The following is an 18,767-nucleotide window of genomic DNA, read 5'->3' on the forward strand; positions in this document are numbered from 1 at the left end:
GACAGAGACAGAGGAACCAGGATGGCAATAAAGGTTTGTGACAGAAGAAATGCAAAAAGAACACAAGTATAAAGCTGGACAATAACCCCTAAGACAGACTGTCGTCTTGAGAGAAATTTTGTGAATGCATTTCTCTTTCGTGTTGGCATACTAGAAACAAATTTCCATAAATGTACTCATAGATTTTTTCTTCTACCATAGTGCAGAGGAAGCTTCTTCCATGCCTAGGATTCCCAGCAGTTAGAAAAAAATGAAGCCTATGACACAGAGGGAGGAGAAGACGACTCCACCCAGTTGAATGTCCTTAGGCTGCTCCCTGTTCCTGGGATGGCTTCAGATCTGGGACCCTTTATGATAGGAAAAATTAAATATCAGGAGGGGCTGAAAGAGGGTCACTGGGTAGGGCCTTGTTAGGGGAAGGCAGCAGTTGGCGAGTCTGCTGAGTTGGAGAGCCACGGCTGGTTCTACAGAGAGGGATGGAGCATTGCTGAAGCCAAAGTATGAAGCCCATCAGTGACAGCTGCGACAGGCAGGTCAGGAGATGTGCCGGCAGCCACACAGACAGCAGATGTAGCTCTACTATCCAAGGACAAGGCCTGGTGCTACACCAAAGACCAGAATAATGCCAGGGGTGTGGCCTTCCCAAGACCACATTGGTTTTCCATCCTACACTTGGCAAAAGGAAAGGGCCAGTGGGGAGCCCCTCCCCCTCAGTAATGGCCACTGAATAATTCCTCAGACTGTTAAAGTTTTAAGATCAGAATCAACTCTAAACCAGGTTGAGATTTAGGTTTTGGTGGGTTTTGTTTTAGTGTGTATATAGAGGTATGTGTGAAAGTGTTTGGTGGTAGTGTGTGTTGTGTGTGTGTGTGTGTGTGTGTGTGTGTGTGTGTGTGTGTGTGCTGCATGTGTTTTGTTGTATCCTGGGTGATCAGCACATAGAGATTTCAGAACAGGCCCAAATCTTTAAAAATAATTACCACTTTCTATGCAGACACAAGTTGTTGTATGAGTTAACTCTGGGGCCTCCTCCCACAGTAGCCTTTCAATAAGTTGTGGTGAGGAGAAAGATGAGCAGGAAGAAAGGAAACTGGGATACTATTCCAAGAAATGACTTCACCTGACATTTAACTGACTTCATGATCTGTCCCAACCTCCTTTCAAATATTATTCCTCACTTATTCCTTTAATGTACCCAATCTCTTTGCAGGGATAATTTTCTCTAAATTTAGTCTCTCTCTGAAAATGTGCTACAGCCTCGTAAGTAGAAAATTGCTCCTTTCCTTGAAGCTAGGGCCTCCCTCTCCTCCCACCTGTCTTAATGCCTTTCTGACGTCTGCCTTTCTTCCCTTCATTGCTCTGAGTTCGTGGGCTCTGTGCATCCAAGGCTGAGCCTCACTGGGCACAGAGAATGAGAACTGAGAGAGGAGATGAAAAGAAACTGGAGCACCCATCTGGCAGGGACCCTGGATCAGATAAGAACCAGGGAGCAGAAATAAAAGAAGGAACTCCCTTCAAGGGACACAAAACTGGCCTTTGTGCAGGCTCATCAATGCTGGGAGTTGAGGAAGTAGCCTGACTGGGGCCGTTTTCATGAATTCCAGAACACGCGACCAGAGGCCTCCAGCCTTGTTTCCTTCTCAGGCTTCTCTCTTCCCAGGCACCGAGCTTCAGGCTGGCGTGGAGTAGGGTTTCAGCAGCAGGGGTCTGTGGGGGAGAGAAGAAATCTGGCTAGTAAGCAAGTATTATCAGCAGCTGAAGAAACTTACAGTGCTTGCTAGCTGTTGTGTGTCTGGCACTGTAATAGAAGGACAACAGAAGGCAACGTCATCAAAAGGCCCCCATGCCCATGTGCACACGAACAGTGGGGCAGAGGAAGCAACCATGTGCACAAATTGGAATCAACTGGCAATAGCAAAGATGCTGGTGTGGGTGTCATAATGCCTACCTCATTATGAGTTTCCATGAAACTTCTGTGTAATAAATATTAAAATAAGAAGGCCCAGGCTAATACTGTGTGTATTAGGGTTCTCCAGAGGAACACAGTCAATATAAAAGCCATGAATAATTACACACAGGGATTTATTAGGTAGGCTTACAGAATCAGAAGTAGAAAAGACAAAATGCCTGCCTGCGGGACCAGAGGTGAAGAATCCAAACTGGCTGTCTGCACACTGGAGAGCTGGAGGATCCAGTCACAGAGAGGTCAAAGTCTCAGAAGCTCACTGTAGCGTGGAGAAAACAGAGCTCTGCAAGGAAAGGGGAATGTGTATTGCTTCTTTCCATTTTTATTCTGTCCAGGCTGTAAGCCTTTTGGTAGGTGCCACCTACATCCAGGACAGATCTTCCCCTTCAGTTTGTTGACCTACATGTCAGTTGTCTAGAGTCATACTCAGAGGTTTCTAGTCGGCTAGGCAGTTCTTACTCAAGCTGACACAACACAATTAAAGATCACACTGTGCCTGCAACTACTCAAATCCTTCTATTCCCAGTCCTGCCCTGTTCTGTGCCCCTATAAAACTGCTCATTCTCTCTACGGTCTCTGATACACTGTCCTAAGCATTGTGAAGCAATTCTTGAGACTTTGGGGTATAGCAGTGTGGTCGCCTTAACTGCTATTTTGAAAACCATTGAAATTGAAGTTGATTTCCTTCCCAAGTAATGGCAGAACAAACATTTCCCACCCATCCTTCATATTCATCTCTCTTTAATAATTAGCCTTTCCCTAACCTGTAGGAAAAGTTTGAAGTTTGGTGTTAGAATCAAGGCACAGATTTTCATGCCTGTAGAACTAAGGGACCTACGAAAGTGGCTGCACCAAAATATACTACTTCGATCCTCAATGTGGGTCTAGCCCAGCTAGACCAACTTACAGCCAAGGACCCCGGAAGATAATTAACTTTAACATTATTACATGGTTTTTAAAAATATTTTTCAGGTGTACGATGCAAGTACAGACTATCTAACAACACTGGAACACTGTGTAGGGGAGGGCACAGCGCAGTGCTGATTCTGCCTTCTGTGCCCACCATATGCAATCAGTTGAATGGAAACCCACACGCATCAGATGTGATACATCCTCCGAGGATTCAGTGAGTAAAACCCAGTTATTACCCGCAGTAGCATTTCAACTTCCATGCATGTGTATGAGCCTGTGCATTTATTGTTATTTATTGTGTATGAGATGGCATTTATTGTTATCAGTCAGACATGTGAGTTTCCTTACTTAATTATTAAACTGGGGCTTATTTCATAAAATTATTTAATAAGTTAAAACATAAAAAAGAAGCTTTGTTCCATACACACACGAACTATATTATATATTTTGTATGTGGCCAAAGACAGATCCTCTTCACTAGTACAGTCCAGGCCAGCCAAAAGACTGGACACCCCTGGCCTAGATCCTGGTGGCCTCTTGTTCTGACTCTGAGTATGCAGACCAATGCTCCTATTACCAGAGCCAAGTGGGCTGTATCTGTGCCCTTACAATAATGTTTTAGGCAATTATTACAGCCTCTCCAATGATGTAGGGGGCAGACGTAGAATGCTCATCTTCTCTGTGACAAATTCTCCCACTTCAAGTTCTCCGCTCATCCTTGGGAAGGCCCACTAGCCTTTCCCTTCCCTCTGCTTGTGAGTTCTCACTCATCTCTGCTCTCCCATTCCAGCCGTCCCAGAACCCTTTGCTCTATCCCTCATTTTGAACCAGCCCAGGCAGCTGCAACCTCCTCCCACATATATTTGACCCCTTTGATGTTCATGCAGCTACCAACTCTGTATTTCCAAACTGCATTCCCCATGACCCAACCCTTCTCTGTGCCAGCTCTTCTCAACCTTGCCCCCATTCTCTCCCCCTCCCTCCCTTCATCCTCCAAAATGAAGATCTTAGCAGTGAAGGAGCTGGATCAGGGTAGAAATCACTCCCTACAGCAGCCTGCTAGGATTTCTTTGTGTTCAGGCTCCCTGCCACACTAAGCATTCCCTCTCTGAATTTTGCAGCTCCAACAGGAAATTCTTCCTCAACATCAAAGATAACTAAAAAGAAACCTCATAAAGTTCTTGGAATACAAATATATCATAGTACATGGTTGACCAGGAGCCAGAAAACTACAACAAACCTTTTCAAGTTACACAGTGAGATGGAACACGTCTAGATGCAGAGGATTTCTGCTGTCCTCCAGTCAAGGAGCACGCCATGGAGCACAGGCTCCCTTTGATCTAGTTGAGCTCTCTATAGTGACCACCTCTGGTCTTACTGCTATCCTCCATGGCCACAGGGGACTTTGCATTGCTACTCTTATTGGTTTCTAGAATCTTCTTTTCCCTTTGGCATAGTACCTTGTCCATAATTTGACAACTGTCCCTCACGGGTTTCCTGAATACCTTCCTTCAACCCGGATACTCTTTCTGCTGGTTCATATACAGTCTTTACTCCCAATGAATCTTTCAGCACTTCCTCCTGGAAGCCATATCTGATAACACATCTTTATTAACTTCTACTTCCCAAGTAATGGCAGAGCAAACATTTCCCACCCATCCTATCTAACTTTACATGAGAACCATGAAGCCCAGAGAGACTGGGAGATTTCCAAGTTCTCTCATCTGAGTACTATCAGAGCCAGGAAGAAAACTAAGTCTTTGTATCCCCATTCCATGTGCTTTTATCCAAGACATCCTTTGCCCTATGTAGAACTCAAATCTTCTTGTTCTTTCTGTCAATTATTTAGTAGTTCAGGTGTCTGTATCCTCTGAGTAATGTGATTATCCATTGTCTTCTTTAATAACATCAAGAAATGTATCTGTCATCCCTAATCAAAGTTAATTTTTCCCTTATAAAAATCTATGCACAGATGATCTCTTAATGTATTTTTTGCAATAGTAGTGATTTTTTTTTTTTTTTTAACCTCAAGCCTCATTTGGGATAAGTGTGCAGCTCTAGGGGAAAAAGGCTACAGTTCTTAGAGTCCACATTCACTGCTTGCAAATTCAAGAAATTCTGCAGATGGAGTGATGCTGCTACATTGCAATTTAAGCTTTATCCAGTCATTTATGCAACCACACTTGAATTTTCAGTGCCCCAAATAGGAAATGAATTGAATAGGCATTAACAGAGTAATCATTCCACATGTCTGAAAATTGCAGACTAACTGAATTTTCTCTTATGGATGGTAATAGCCACAAAGAAGCCAATCATAATTCCTTCTCTTTAGCCTCTAAAATACATCATTTGAAAAAGCTCCCCCATTGGAAAATAAAATGAAAGAACTCACATTAGAGACCAGTGAACATAAATAGCGCTATATTTATTACTTTGGAACCTAAGTGACAAAAACTTCTTTTAAACAAAATTTCTAAATGTGAATCATGTGACATACAGCCATAGGAGCCTGAAGTCATCAAACCATAGTGGTAAATATTTTTAAGTTCATGAATTCTGAAACAAACAAACAAAAAAGTCTTTTGTTATCTTTAGCTATCTTTCACTTCAACTACAGATTGTAGCTAGAGTCAGTAAGCCCAGAAACTGACCCAGATTGGAAAAAAGAGGACATCGGTTCTAAAGGCATGAACATCCAGGACAATGACTATGCTCACAGTCCCAAGGGGAGCATGGTATCCTCCTGCAGGGATGTGCAGAGGACCTCCCACGGGGGCCAAGCAAACACACTACAGGCGGCACAGACCAGGCATGAGCTGCACAGAGCTGCAGGCAGAGCCTTCAGTGACTTCAGAGGGAAAAGGAAGATGTCATGGGGGGGTTACCTGTGTAACAGGCAGGGCTGACCCTTTGCTAATGTGGGATAATCTGAGAATCACAACCAAGCCAGCTTTGGCCTGGTGCTTTCCTGCGCACCAAGAGTGCCTGGTGTGACATAGGGGAATCTTTCTTTCTTTCTTTCTTTCTTTCTTTTTTTTTTGGATACTTGGGATCGAAATTGGGCCCTTGTGCTTGCAAGGCAGGCAGCAGAACCACTGAGCCAAATCCCCAGCCCAGGAGAAAGTTTCTTAATGCACCTTTCAGAACATGTGTGCCCTTCTGACTTCTACCAAGCAAGGCAAACTGAGTTCCTGTCAGGAAAACTCTCCTTACCGCAGAGACACTGGAAAATGGAGAATCAAGTAGCAACCGTAAATTTGTAGCCAAACTTTAGATTAAGAAAGAAAAACTCTACACTGAGTGGGGGAATCGTAAAACTGGAAAGTGAGACTGAAAGCTGAAAAGCGTTCAGGGGAATTGGATCCTTTTACAGACCATAACAACTGGGGCTAAGGACTGATGCCACACACAGAGAGAAATCTACCCAGCACCCCCGAGGGGCTGGCAGCTGCAGCCCAGTGGCCTGAGTTGATTCTGTACTGACTAGCTTCACCATTTGTACAAAAATATGCCAACATAACCCAAGAGAGCTGCAAGGAAGCCTCCTATTCTTTCCCGGCCAGGATAAAGACAGCCACCTGCAAGAAATCAGAAAGCAGGAAGGGACGCAAGTTTAAGGCATCTGAATAGCTCAGGACTCCAGAGAAATAAATTAACACAAATATTTTCCAAGTACGCTTAAACTCATAACGTCCCAGAAGGCCCAGATGAGAAACTGTCACTCAAAGCAAGTCACATGGGTCTCTAATGGAAAATGTCCCCACTGACAAACAGCACATGGCCCAGATTATAAACCATGTATGGAAATGAACAGCCAGGAAGTACAATCAAGAGGAGCAGCAGATAATCCTGAGGATGATAGCATGAGTTTTTATGGCTCTGAAATAAGTATTTCAAAATGTTTGCAGACATAGAAGGGTAAATAGAAACCCCAAGGTAAGAAGGCTCCTATGCAAAAAAGGAAAATAAATTCTACAAATATAAGCTTTTAAAAAAAACCCTCCAAATATGGAGCCCATTATAAGTATATAAGATCGGGTGAAGGGAGGGCAGGGACAAGGGGAAAAAATGAGAACCAAGACTTGTCATGTAGAGGTACAAGATCCCAACAATGAATGTAACTGTACTGTATCCCTAAAATGTACCAATAAACTCAATTAAAGCTGAAAAAAATAAGTATATAAGATCTATTTCTATATTAGGAAACAAACCAGAATGTATTCTTTGAGGGAAATGCAAGTAAAACTAAAATGAAAAAATATTTCAACAATTCTTAAAGCCAGAGAATTTTATTTCTAGTTAAACATGTAAGATCTTGGAAGTTTCCTCTCTCATCTTTACAGTAAAGAAAAGCTGAATAAAGTAAAAATCACCAACACTTCTTAGATCCATCAGAGAATGGAGGTCTCAGGACCCCAAAGCCAGAGACACAGGCAGATGCCGTTAACTACGGCTCACAGGAAGCAGAAACAGCAGGCAGAGAGGTGAGTTAAATCGGTGTCCTTTATTAGAAAACAAAATGGGAAGACTGGTGCTGGGAACAATGGCTTTTCCTACAGGAAAATAAGCAGGTCCTTTTCTTTCACAGTTTCTCTAGGTCTATCTCATATGTATCAAGGTGAAAATAAAAATTAACATTATTAGAAGAAAATATTGAAAAATATGTCTTCAAAATTTGGGGGTCAAAAGTACTTTCTTAGAGAAAAAAATATAAAAAGTAAAAATTATAAAAGTATAAGTTAGCTTCATCAAAATTCCCTTATATATGATGAAAGGTCCTGTAAATAAAATTAGAAGACAAGCTACAGATTATAGGAGACTATTGAATTATGAATTATGTATCAAAAAGAGATATGACTATAAAAGATAGGCACATGTTTCACAGAAGACAAATTTTAAAAGTAAATAAACACGAAAAGATGCTCAGACTATGCCACTGGAATGTGTCTTCCAAACTTCACAAGCTGGAAGCTCAACCCTCCACACAAAAGGTAGGAAATCAAGGGATTATTAGGTCAAAAGGTTCTGCCCTCCTGAATGGGTTAACGTCCTTGGTTCAGGTGTGGATTCATTAACATGAGAATGGATTGTTCCAAAAGTGAGTTTGGTCCTTTCCTGCCCTTTCTCTGTTCATGGGGAGTTAATGTGGCACAAAAGCCTTTACCTCACACCAGAGCTATACTCTTGGACTTCCCAGCCTCAAGAACCATGTGCCAAATAAACTTCCTTTCTTTATGCATTACTCAGTCTAGGAGTATTATTATAGTAGCAGAAAATGGTTCAGAATGGTCTCATCAGTAATCAAGAAACGGTCAACAAAAACAATAAAGTTACAGTTCACAAGTCAAAGGATACCAGAAAGCTTGACAACAGAAAGATTGGAAAATATGTTGAAATATTGGGACACTGATGTATTGAGCCTTGAAACAGTAAGGCCGTTTAGAAGAGAACATTTGCTCATATCTGGTAAAACAATACAGGTACACAGTCTACAGACTTATATAGTTATCGTTATGGGTAGTTCTAAAGTTCGACCCTAGCAGGTACAGAAACAGAAGGAGAATGCTACATGACACCATTTATGTAAACCTTAAAACCATACAATAGAACACCACACATTACATGTACTTACTTATTTGAGACATGTTTAGAGAGTGCAGGTGCATTTTCCACACAGTGGCATGGAAAGATGGCTACAACTGCATGACTGTAGTTGTCTCTAGATGAGGAGGAATAGGAATCAAGATAGTTGTGTCAGCTGAATGAGGTGAAGTTATGCTGTCCTAACAGCTCCACACTGCCATAGGAAGGACAGGAGTTGCTGGGAATTAAGTTTTCCGGCTCACAAGGTCATCAGTCAGAGCCAGTCATGCGATCCTACACAGAAGGAAGGGAAATGAGAGAACAGAGCATTAGCATTGTGAATTTCTAGAAACAGCCCGGAACATTAGAATTTTCAGTTGACTGTTAGCGTTCTATTATTTAATTTTAAACAGTGAAGCACAAGTTGCAGAATGATAATATTCTGGGTAATAGCAACAGGGATGTATTTTCTAGTCATCTATGTCCACATGTTCTTTAGGATGTGGTAAGCACCTCTCAGTCACTACTCTTTGGTGTGAATTAAATTATCAGCCTGTCAGAGTGGAACCAAAAATAGAAATAGATGAAAGGGACACAGGCTGAAATCAGTGCTTAGTTACTGAAAAATTCCCCATTACTTTCAGCAACTAGGATAGCCCCTTGGAATAGAGCAGAAAATTTCCCTGTAGGCCAGGCATGGTGGCATACACCTATAATCCCAGCACTCTGCAGGCTGAGGCAGGATCGCTGCAAGTTCAATGTCAGCTCGGGCTACATAGTGAGTTCAAAGCCAGCCTGAACTACATAGTGAGACCCTGTCTCAAAGAAACAAAACCCCAAAACAACAAAAACCAAAAAAACCAAAAGCATTTCTCTGAAACGATCACTGTTTAAATTCACGTTCTCATCTCCCATCACTTCAGTCAAATAGAACTATTAATGTCCTCAGTAAATCAACATCTTAGCACATTTGTTAGTAATCCTCACTCCTTCCCCATTTTTTCCCCCTTATGGATCCTTTGTTTCAAACATCAGTGATATTTTGGTGAGAAAAAAAATAAAGGCTAAAATATGCCTCATCACCTACAGAAAATTAACATAAATTATTATGCATGGCACATCAACAGTAAACAAAGGGAAAGCACTTTGCTGTTTCTGCTGCTATATAATATAAAGATTTTTTATGTAGCTTTTCATGACTGTCACTTTAACTGATTCTCCCAGCCTTCCTGTAAAGAGGCAGAAGAGGTGTCTACGATCCATGGTCAACTGAAGACATGGTGTCAGGGGAAGTTTGCTGAAATCATACAACAAGAAAGTTTGCTGAAATCAAATCAACAAAGCAGAGCCATCCTGAGGACCCAGGTTGTCAGAAGATCAGGTCGCTCTGCCCACCGTGTAGACCAGCAGTTTCAGGTTCCTGTCCCCAGAAGGGGCCTGATTCTTTCACCACATACACTCATCCCTTTGGGAGACAAGACTCAGTGCAGGTCCTTGTGTAATTTGGGGATACTCAAGAAACCGAGGAAGAGGGGAAACTAATGCGCTAGATTTACAACAAGCTGGAAACCTTTAAATCAGAGATGGGTGAATATTTGCTCAGTGTTGCTGAAGAGCAAAAAACAGTAGACAGAAACCAGAATATCATGTTTTATAGCCTAGCTGTGCTGCTTACTTGCCTTATGTTTTGAGGAAATCATCCCCGCCCCCCTTGGCCCCAGCTTTTCTATCCATCAAATATAGAAATTGAATGACAATATTTCAAAGGCTCCTTCTGCTCTGAGATTCTTTTAAGGCCTTGAAATGCTTAAATCTGTGCAATAAACGGAAATATCCCTTACCTTTCTAGAAAACACACACACATACACACACACACACACACACACACACACACTAGATTCACTGAAGCCTAGATATAGTTGAAATGTAAATAAGAACACTGAATTTATGTATAAAAACATGAAAACCACCAGATTTTCTAAAATCATCCGTTTCTTCTCCCATTAACAGATGGGATGCCGTTTGACCGGGTTGAGCAGGGGAAGCAGCTGCTGTCTTAGCAGTCGCCCCGTGTGAGCGACACTAATGAGACAGATGAAATATTTGAGAGCCCGAGACTGCTCAAGAACCACTGCCACGATGCCAGTGTCACAGTGGGTATGTTTACAGGCCAGTCATCCACTCTAAAAATAGACTGCACAAACGATATTTCTTTTAATGATGATAATTATGATTTATAGCCTGCCCAAGCCTCCCAGGCAAATGTCCCAAAAAAGAACAAAAGGATGCTTAGTATAATTAAAACAAAGAAAATGTAGAGGTGTTGACATATAAGAAAAGAAAGTGCTTCAACATCAGAAACAGAATTCTTTGTTGGGTTTGATTACCACCAGTGTGCATTTTATTACAAGAGCACACAACACTGTGGGAGGGTTATTTTAGTCACAAAAATATGCCCCTTTCTGCTAAAGAGTTCCTGCACCATTCTTCCAGACTTGCTTATACTTTACTTTTCCAGGAAAAAAAAAGTGAAAAAAAATGTTCTAATTTCTCCCTCTTGAGGAACATGGGCCTGCTAGGATGAATTGTGGATATGTACACTTCATGTTGAGCATTGGGAACACAGCCTGTGTGTGTGTGTGTGTGTGTGTGTGTGTGTGTGTGTGTGTGTGTTTTCCAGGCCATCAGGAAGTGATGGTCAGAATTAAAACACTTGTGAGGTGGGCTAGGGATGAGAATTCAAGAAAGACTTTGTTACTAGGAGGTATTTTGGCAGCCTGAAGATAACTTGCATGTATTCATTTGGTAATGGAAAGGAGGACATTTTGGGAGAAGAACCAGAAGGTACAAAGGCAGATGGAAATGATATAATGGTTTGAATTTTAGATTGGACAGAGGGGCTAGGGATTTAGCTTAGTGGTGCTGCCGCCTGCTTCATAAGTGCAAGGTCCAGAGTTCAATCCCTGGTATAAAAAAACAACAAACAAACTGGACAGAGATGCAGCAGGAACAATAAGTTAGGGCGAGTTAGAAAGATTAATATGAACTTTCAGAGTGCATAAGACGTGGTCCTAGTGTGACGAGGGAGTCACTGAAGCTTTGAATGCGGGCACCTCCACGTTCACATGTGCCTTCCAGGAGCACTTGTGCATTTGCAGGGTGAACAGTGACTTGGATCACTGACTTGGGTGACTGATCAGGAAGCTGTTACAGTAACTGAACTGAGAGCTCGTAAGGAATTTGACCTGGACAGTGGCTGAAGGGAAGATATACATGTTGTGCTCAGTGTGAATTTCTAATTTTATCAAGTCCCCCGAAAGTACCACTACCCTAAGACCTTTCTCAAGTGGCTAAAGGGTTAAAAGGAGCTATGGCTTGTATCTAGATGTCCCCCCAAAGCCTTGTGCGTTCACAGGTGTGGCTTTTTGGAGGTGGCTAGATCATGGGTGTGTGATACTGGGACTGAGGTATGTGATCACTAAATTGGTTTAGTTCTGGGTGTGGATAATGGAAGGCTCAGGCTGGGTGTGGGCAGCATCAATCAATAGGCTTGTAGGTGAATGGAATAAAAAGGGAAAGGGAGTCTTGCTGCTGGCCGCTTCCTGACTGCCATGCCATGGCCCATTTCCCCTCTGCCATGCTGTCCTGCCTTGGAACCAGCTGACTATGGACTACGAACTGTGAGCTGAAATGAACGTTTTCTCCTTTAACTTTGGCTGTCAAGTATTTTGTCCCCACAGTGAGAAAAGTAACCAAGACAAAAGGCAAACACAGTGAGTGGAAAACTTCTCAAATAGTCAGCTATGTGACTGTCATGCATACTTACAGACAGGTAAACATAAAACATGCATCTACTAGTTGTTAGGGACCTGATGCTGCCATTATGGGCCACGCCTCTGGGTTCTTCAATCCTCCAATCATTATCTTAAATTTCCTTTTCCCAAGGCCGAGAAGGTGCACAGAATTGAAACTTAGCTTCTGCAAGGCTCATTCCTTAAAAGGCTACATGTAACCTGCTCTCCCGCAGATAAGCAATAGCCGAGCCCCTAACCAATAAAAGGACCATCCCTTCTTTGTTCTCTCTCTCTCTCTCTCTCTCTCTCTCTCTCTCTGATCTGCTCTCCTGAATAAAGTCTCCTGTCAGACCTCGGCATGAGGCCTTGTTGTTGAGCGTCGCTGTTTCTCTTCACTGGTGGCATGGTCCACGATGAAGCTCTATAGTGTCAACCACTTGTTTTCATGAAAATGTTAGCATTGTCTTCATACTGAAATTATACTTTTTTAATGCATAAATTTGGCAAAATCTCTGATAGCAAGAGAGAAATCTTGGTCTATCTCTGAATCAAATCTGCCTACTTGCTTATTAATATATTTCCCGAAAACCAAAAAAAACAATCCATGTGTTGGGGTTGGGGATGTAGTTCAGTGGTGCCACACTTGCCTGGCAAGCACAAGGTCTTGAGTTCAAACCCTGGTACCGAAAAAAAAATCCATCTGCAAAGAAAAGGAAGATGTGGTTGCCCAAGTCAAAGGAGCTCAAAGTCTCCTCAGCTATGAATGGCAACACTTTTATTTTATTCTCTTGGCTGTGGCTGTGACTCAGTGAACGACTTGAACAAGTTATGTCAGACTTTAATTTCTATCTATAAAATGAGTATGGTCGTAGGCGGTTACTTGTTACCTGTTTGTGATGCTGCTTAGATGACTAGGCTATGCCTGGGAGATGTGCTAAGCTTTTTCTGAAAGACTCCCATCAATGTATCATTACTTTATAGGTGGTGGTGATTTGGGAAACTGAGAGTTTGTGGGTGGTGAGACTGAGTCTCCAGGGGGATGACTCAGGTGTCCAAGGCACTAAAAATTGACCAGATCAGCAACGTTCGGAGATACCTGGTCAGCCAAAGAGTGATCTACTGTCCTATGGAAAAGTATGAGAGGATCTCAGCTTAGAAAAGTCATATATGAAAACTTTGCAAATCGGAAAAAGAGGGAATAGGAATAGAAATAGACATATGAGTGAAAAAAAAATCACTTTAAATTTGGGAGTTGGGTTACATCAGGAGCTGTGCTCGTACCCACTCTTTATCTGCACATGCGTGCTTCGTTCTGGCACACAGTAGGTATTCATTCCGTAAATGCCAGTGGCCCAAGTAACCCCTGTACTGAGCCCTATAATCACCATTTTCTACGTGTAAGGAACAAGGAACAAGAAGCCAAGAAAACAGCCCAAGGTCATACCTCTGAAAGGTGGGGGTATTACTAGGTTCTGGGGTGCCGGGGACTCCTCCTAGAAATGCTTTCTGTTTTTGTCCTGGACAGAGAATTGGTGGAGGCAAGTGCAAAACACAGCAGGGTTTTACACTTACTGAAGCTGTGAAACTAAAAGAAACATTCTCTGCAAAGTGATTTGGGGCCAACTAAAAGTGAAAGAAATATACCCTGCAAGAAAACGGGGTGGGACCCTGAAAGAGTTAACAGCGGCCGCTGGCTGGATGGCTGCCATCTTTTGTATCTCTCACTCCTCAGGATGACATCAGGTCTAAACCAGCCTATCAGAATCCTGCTCCAGTTCTCTCCAGAAGAACTGAAGATCTCACTCTCTGTCGGTTCCAGATGCAGAGCTTTTGGGACTCTTCTGCACATGTGTCCTGGACCTTTGTGAGTAACAGGTCATACCCACTCCCCAGCCAAGTTTACCATGCCCCAATCTCCTGCCTCAGGGAGGCTCAATGTTGGTCACTGCAAAGATCCTGCAGGTCCCCTTGCCATCCGTGCCTCTAGACTGCATTCTCCTTCCCTGAGTACATCCTATCACCAGACTCCCTATTGGTTCCTTGGCTTTGTTCTTTTTTTTCATCATTGGCCATTGTTTGGCTCTATTTTCCCTGGGAATTTATTGTCCCCTCTTCCCTTTTTTTTGTAGAAGATTGGGGAGTGGTGCTGTGTGTAATCTCTTCCCTGTTGTGGAAGCCAACAGCTGTGTGATCCAAATGTGTCACATGTGAGGGGTCTGTTTCACACACAGCATTCCTTCCACTGGAGTTGAGGGCTCTCATATAAATAACTGATAGAACAAAACCAAGACTTTGACGCTCCCATGGGAGAACCAACAACACTCCTCCTGCTTTATTAATGTAAGTTTTAAATTCTTGGTAAACATCTAAAGAAAGCAGGTCTGGATTGAGTGGCTCACTTATTCGGCTGATACTTACCGAATGTAAAGTTTTTATGCATACAGTGCTTTCTGAAGGGCTGGGGAGTATGAAGATCACTGCAGCTGAGATTCATTATTTGAGAATTCCATATTTGTGGATTCACCTACTTGCTCAAATTTATCTGTAACCCCTAAGTCAATATACTCAGCGCCTCTGTGGTCTTTTACTTGTGTGTATTGACAATGAAAAACTTAAGATTTAAGTCATCGCAGTGCGCATGTTACCAGCTGAGGTGGAATGATATTCTTCCTTCTTTTGGCTCTCATACCATGTCCTTTCCCAATCTTGTTAGTGCTGTGTTTTTTCTCACTTTTGCATTTTTCTTAACTAGAGGTGGAAACTAGGGCTTTCATACTGAGCTACAATGCTAGCCCTTTTCCATTTTTAAAAATATCAATTTTTTAAAACAAGATCATACTAATTGACTAAATTGGCCAGGCTAAGCTCAAACTCATGATTCTCCTACTTCAGCCTCCCACAGTGCCACACTATCCCTGCCCCAGCTCATTTCTGTTCTTTTTGATGGCTATTTCACTGTTGAATAGGCCTTGGCGCATAATGCTGAAATGTCATACGTAAATAAAAGAGAGTGTTATTCTTTAAAGAAAAAAGCTTCAGTCAGGCCAAATTGAAGGTGTTGATGATAGCTCAATGTTAGCGATCAACAATATATGTCAAATAAGATGTCTTTCAGTAGAGTCTTACATGAAACCAGGCCCTGTATCGACTAGTTGATGAAAAAGCGACCAAAGGCTTATGGGCACCTAACCCTGTATTTCCCTGACAAGCTGTGTTTCAGTATTTTCTAATTCAGTGTCCATGGCCACTTTGTGGAATATAGTTACAGCGAATAAGAAGAAACCCGCTGTATCCCACTGATCCAGCCAACAGTCTAGTTCCCAAGCTACAGGAATGGAAGAACACCACGGGAACACATAGGAAAGAGCAATCGACGTGGCCTCAGACAGTTGAGGCCGTCACTGGGGAGGTGCTGCTGTGAGCCACGTTCTAAAATCACAAGTAGAAACTCCATGAATGCACCAGAATGAAGGGTCCATTGAGATAGAGGGGAACTGTGCACAAAATTGTGCTATGAAAGCCCTTGGCACACTGAGTCAAGCGATTAAAGTGAGAACCCTTAAATCACACGCACACTTCAGCCCCAGGCAAGGGTTTTCAGACCCTACAGTTTCTCTACATGGTTTGGGCAGTGATTTTCCCAACAAGGAAGTGTGCAGCATGTCAGGTGTGAAAATTGGCCCAATATTTATACTCAGATCTATTGTTTTCCCTCCTGAAGCCTGACCTGTATTTCCGTGGAAACCCCTTGTTACTTCCGGCTCCTCTCTTGATGCCCTCAGCTTCCCTGTCACCACACTGTGCGCACAGCTCCTTCTTCTGTGACCCTCTTGTCTTGGAGCCAGCCGGCTATGGACTGAAACCTCCACAAAATGAGCCAAAATAAACCTCTCCTCCTTGAGGTTGTGAGTGTTGCGTATAGTGTCCCAGTGACAAGAAAGTGACTAAGACAATAATTCTTGCTGAAGGTCAGGGACCTGGAAGGTCAAAAGGTGAGTTTTTGTTTTTTGTTTTCCTTTTAGCACAGCAAGCAGAGAACAGGCACTATGATGTTTCAGGACCTGGAACCCCGAGGTCTCCCCACCATATCCACACCTACAAAGGCACTTGCTACCTAGCAAGTTTTAAATGAGCACTTACTGTGTGCCAGGTGCAATTCAAAGCAATGCAAGTGACACACAGGAAAGGATACGTAACATTTTACACAGCTTCTCTTTCCCAGCTGCCAAGCAATTTACCTATAGATCAGCCCTCACCTCAGCCTTCTGAAGTAGATTTTATTACTCACACTTTATGGAAGAGAAAACCAAACCTCCAAATGATTAAGCAATTTTTTGAAGTACATGTAGCTCCTGACTGGCAGAAGCAGGCTTTATGTTCACCTTTGATCCTAAATCTAGACTAGGGTCACAGAAAATGTCTGTGACCCCAGGAAATTTGCATAGGTGATCTGTTCCTGATGCTAGCACAGACTGTGAGACCTGATGAATAAGAGGAGCCTGTGGCTCAGACTGTCGGTTTTATAGGAACAGTCAGAGGACAAAAGTCTGAGTCCATAGTGCCATGCGGCACCCCCCCCATCATTAGCATGGGAACAAATGATCCTGGATACCTGGAGATGGGGGAAGAAGCCACATCAGGTGGACCTGCATCTGGAAGTCCAGGAGCTGGGAAGAGCCCACCACCGGATCAGAGCCATGCTGGGAAGGCTAAATGTAGTTGACTGAAGGATCTGGAGGGAACTTTCCAGGATGGGAAGTCTGGGCCCCAGTCCATACCAAGGATTGTTCTCAGCCTGCGAGTCCTTCTGATGCTGTGTTTCAAAGATGCGGGGCAGGGCCTGGTCCATGGAGGGCTGACCACGGACCCTGAGCATGGAGGGGAGTCCTCCAATTACCCTTCCATTTTTGCTTCCTCCTCTTCCTCCACCCCCTGTCCTGAAAGAAAGACCCTCCGCCTATATCATTGGTCTCCTAGGATCGGGAGCAGTCTCCTCAGACAGACATGGTTCCCACTGCCCCACCTGCCTGGTACACTGCTGCTTCAGCGGCCTCTACTTGTCCCTCTACCCACAGCACCCTTGTTTTGTTTTTTGCCTTGCTGAAGCTGGCTCAGCTCTCAGGGTTTAGTTCCAACGCTGCCCTCTTCAGAACCTGCTCCCAGTTTCTGCTGTCCCTGGGACCACAAAGCAGACATCTCCATTCAGCCTGTTTCTTCTTCTCCCCCGTCATAGCCAGAGCTGGCAGCCTGTGTCCTGAAGGCCTGGGACAGGTGTCCTCATCCCATCCTTTATAGCAAAATGCCTGGCGCTTGGTTGATGTTCAGTCTCTCTTTAGAGAAAATAATAAACATGCAAAGGGGATGTCCTTGAAACCAGTACAGTTCAATTTAAGTTTAATTTAATTAAGATAGTAAGGTTCATTTTAGCAAACATATTCCAAGTGAAAACTATCATATTCAATCTCAACTTACCTGCCCTCTAAATGGCAGTTTAATTTCACTGTAATCTTTATTATAATAACTTCTAAACTAGTTATTAGCATTACAGATGAAGTTGGAAGTCTGCTTCTTCTGCTTATTGTGCCTTGGAAAACACTTAATTATTAACTTCCACACCGATGATTAGAAAACCCTATTATTTCATAGTGGGCTAGGAAATACCATGCAAGTCTTCCTCAATTACTGAAACAGAAGTTGTCTCTAAGTGTGCGGTAGTGAAATCCCATACATCGAATGGTCCCACTCACAATTATAAGCCGCATTATTAGAGGCAGACAGTGTGCAGTAAAACGTCCCGCGCTGCTCTGAAATGATAGACTTTTATGGGGATAAGTGTCACCTCTGGCTGATTCATCTTTGTCCTTCCCAAAAGCCTGGCCAAGTTGAAGGTGGGCAGAATAAGTAAAACATTCTGCTGTGTGTGGAAGGGTGGGGGCTGCAGCGCATGATGGCAGAGGCGTGGGGAAGCTCAGAGCAAGGAGAATTTTCTAATAGAGCCACACAAAGACAAGCTGTCTTCGCAGGAGTTGACACCTGAGACTGGGCCGGGGGACCCTGAGGGACTCACGCAAAACAGGGGCAAGTTTCCTTGAGGGTCCCGAGGCCCACCACCCAACAGAGTGTGGGACTAGAGTGTCCCCCCCCCGGGGGGGTCGTTCTTGCCAAAACCGGACAGGAGCTTGGTACAGCGGTTGGCGGTTTCGGTGAAGCTCGGACTCTCGGACTGCAAGAGCCCCAGGGAGGCTTGGGCAGCCCAGCTGCCCCACCACTCCGGCGACACACACCGTGCTCAGGATCCCCTGGCTCTCCTGATGTTTCCTGCGCTCTGCACCTTAAGCTTCCAGACCAGGCATCCCCGGCAGTGGCAGCCTTGGCACACAGCCGGGCACACTGGGAAGACTGAACCTAAGTTACCTGCTGCCCTGGCTGACTGGTAAAGGCAGCAGCCAGCTGGGGTCTGCAAGGCGCCCTCCCACGCCCCGCCCCGCCCACAGCAGCTCTGACTCAACCTG

The 18,767-nt window shown here is 43.6% G+C and overlaps 1 long non-coding RNA gene across 2 annotated transcripts in view; it reads left to right on the plus strand.

Annotated features, from left to right (window-relative positions):
- LOC109118198 overlaps window positions 1-16,127 on the plus strand; it is a 26,670-nt gene extending 10,543 nt beyond the window's left edge. Inside the window, exons 4-7 of one of the 2 annotated variants that reach the window (XR_002025517.2) lie at window positions 2,939-3,092; window positions 10,472-10,618; window positions 13,988-14,119; window positions 15,977-16,127. This is a non-coding gene — a long non-coding RNA (uncharacterized LOC109118198). Of the gene's footprint in view, window positions 1-2,938; window positions 3,093-10,471; window positions 10,619-13,987; window positions 14,274-15,976 lie in introns of those variants that run through there. The other variant, XR_002025516.2, reaches the window with a different exon arrangement.
- Window positions 16,128-18,767: the final 2,640 nt, after the last annotated feature.

The sequence above is a fragment of the Fukomys damarensis genome, unplaced genomic scaffold (genome assembly GCF_012274545.1).
Source record: "Fukomys damarensis isolate Sample0158 unplaced genomic scaffold, DMR_v1.0_HiC HiC_scaffold_25, whole genome shotgun sequence".
NCBI classification, from domain to species: Eukaryota; Metazoa; Chordata; class Mammalia; order Rodentia; family Bathyergidae; genus Fukomys; species Fukomys damarensis.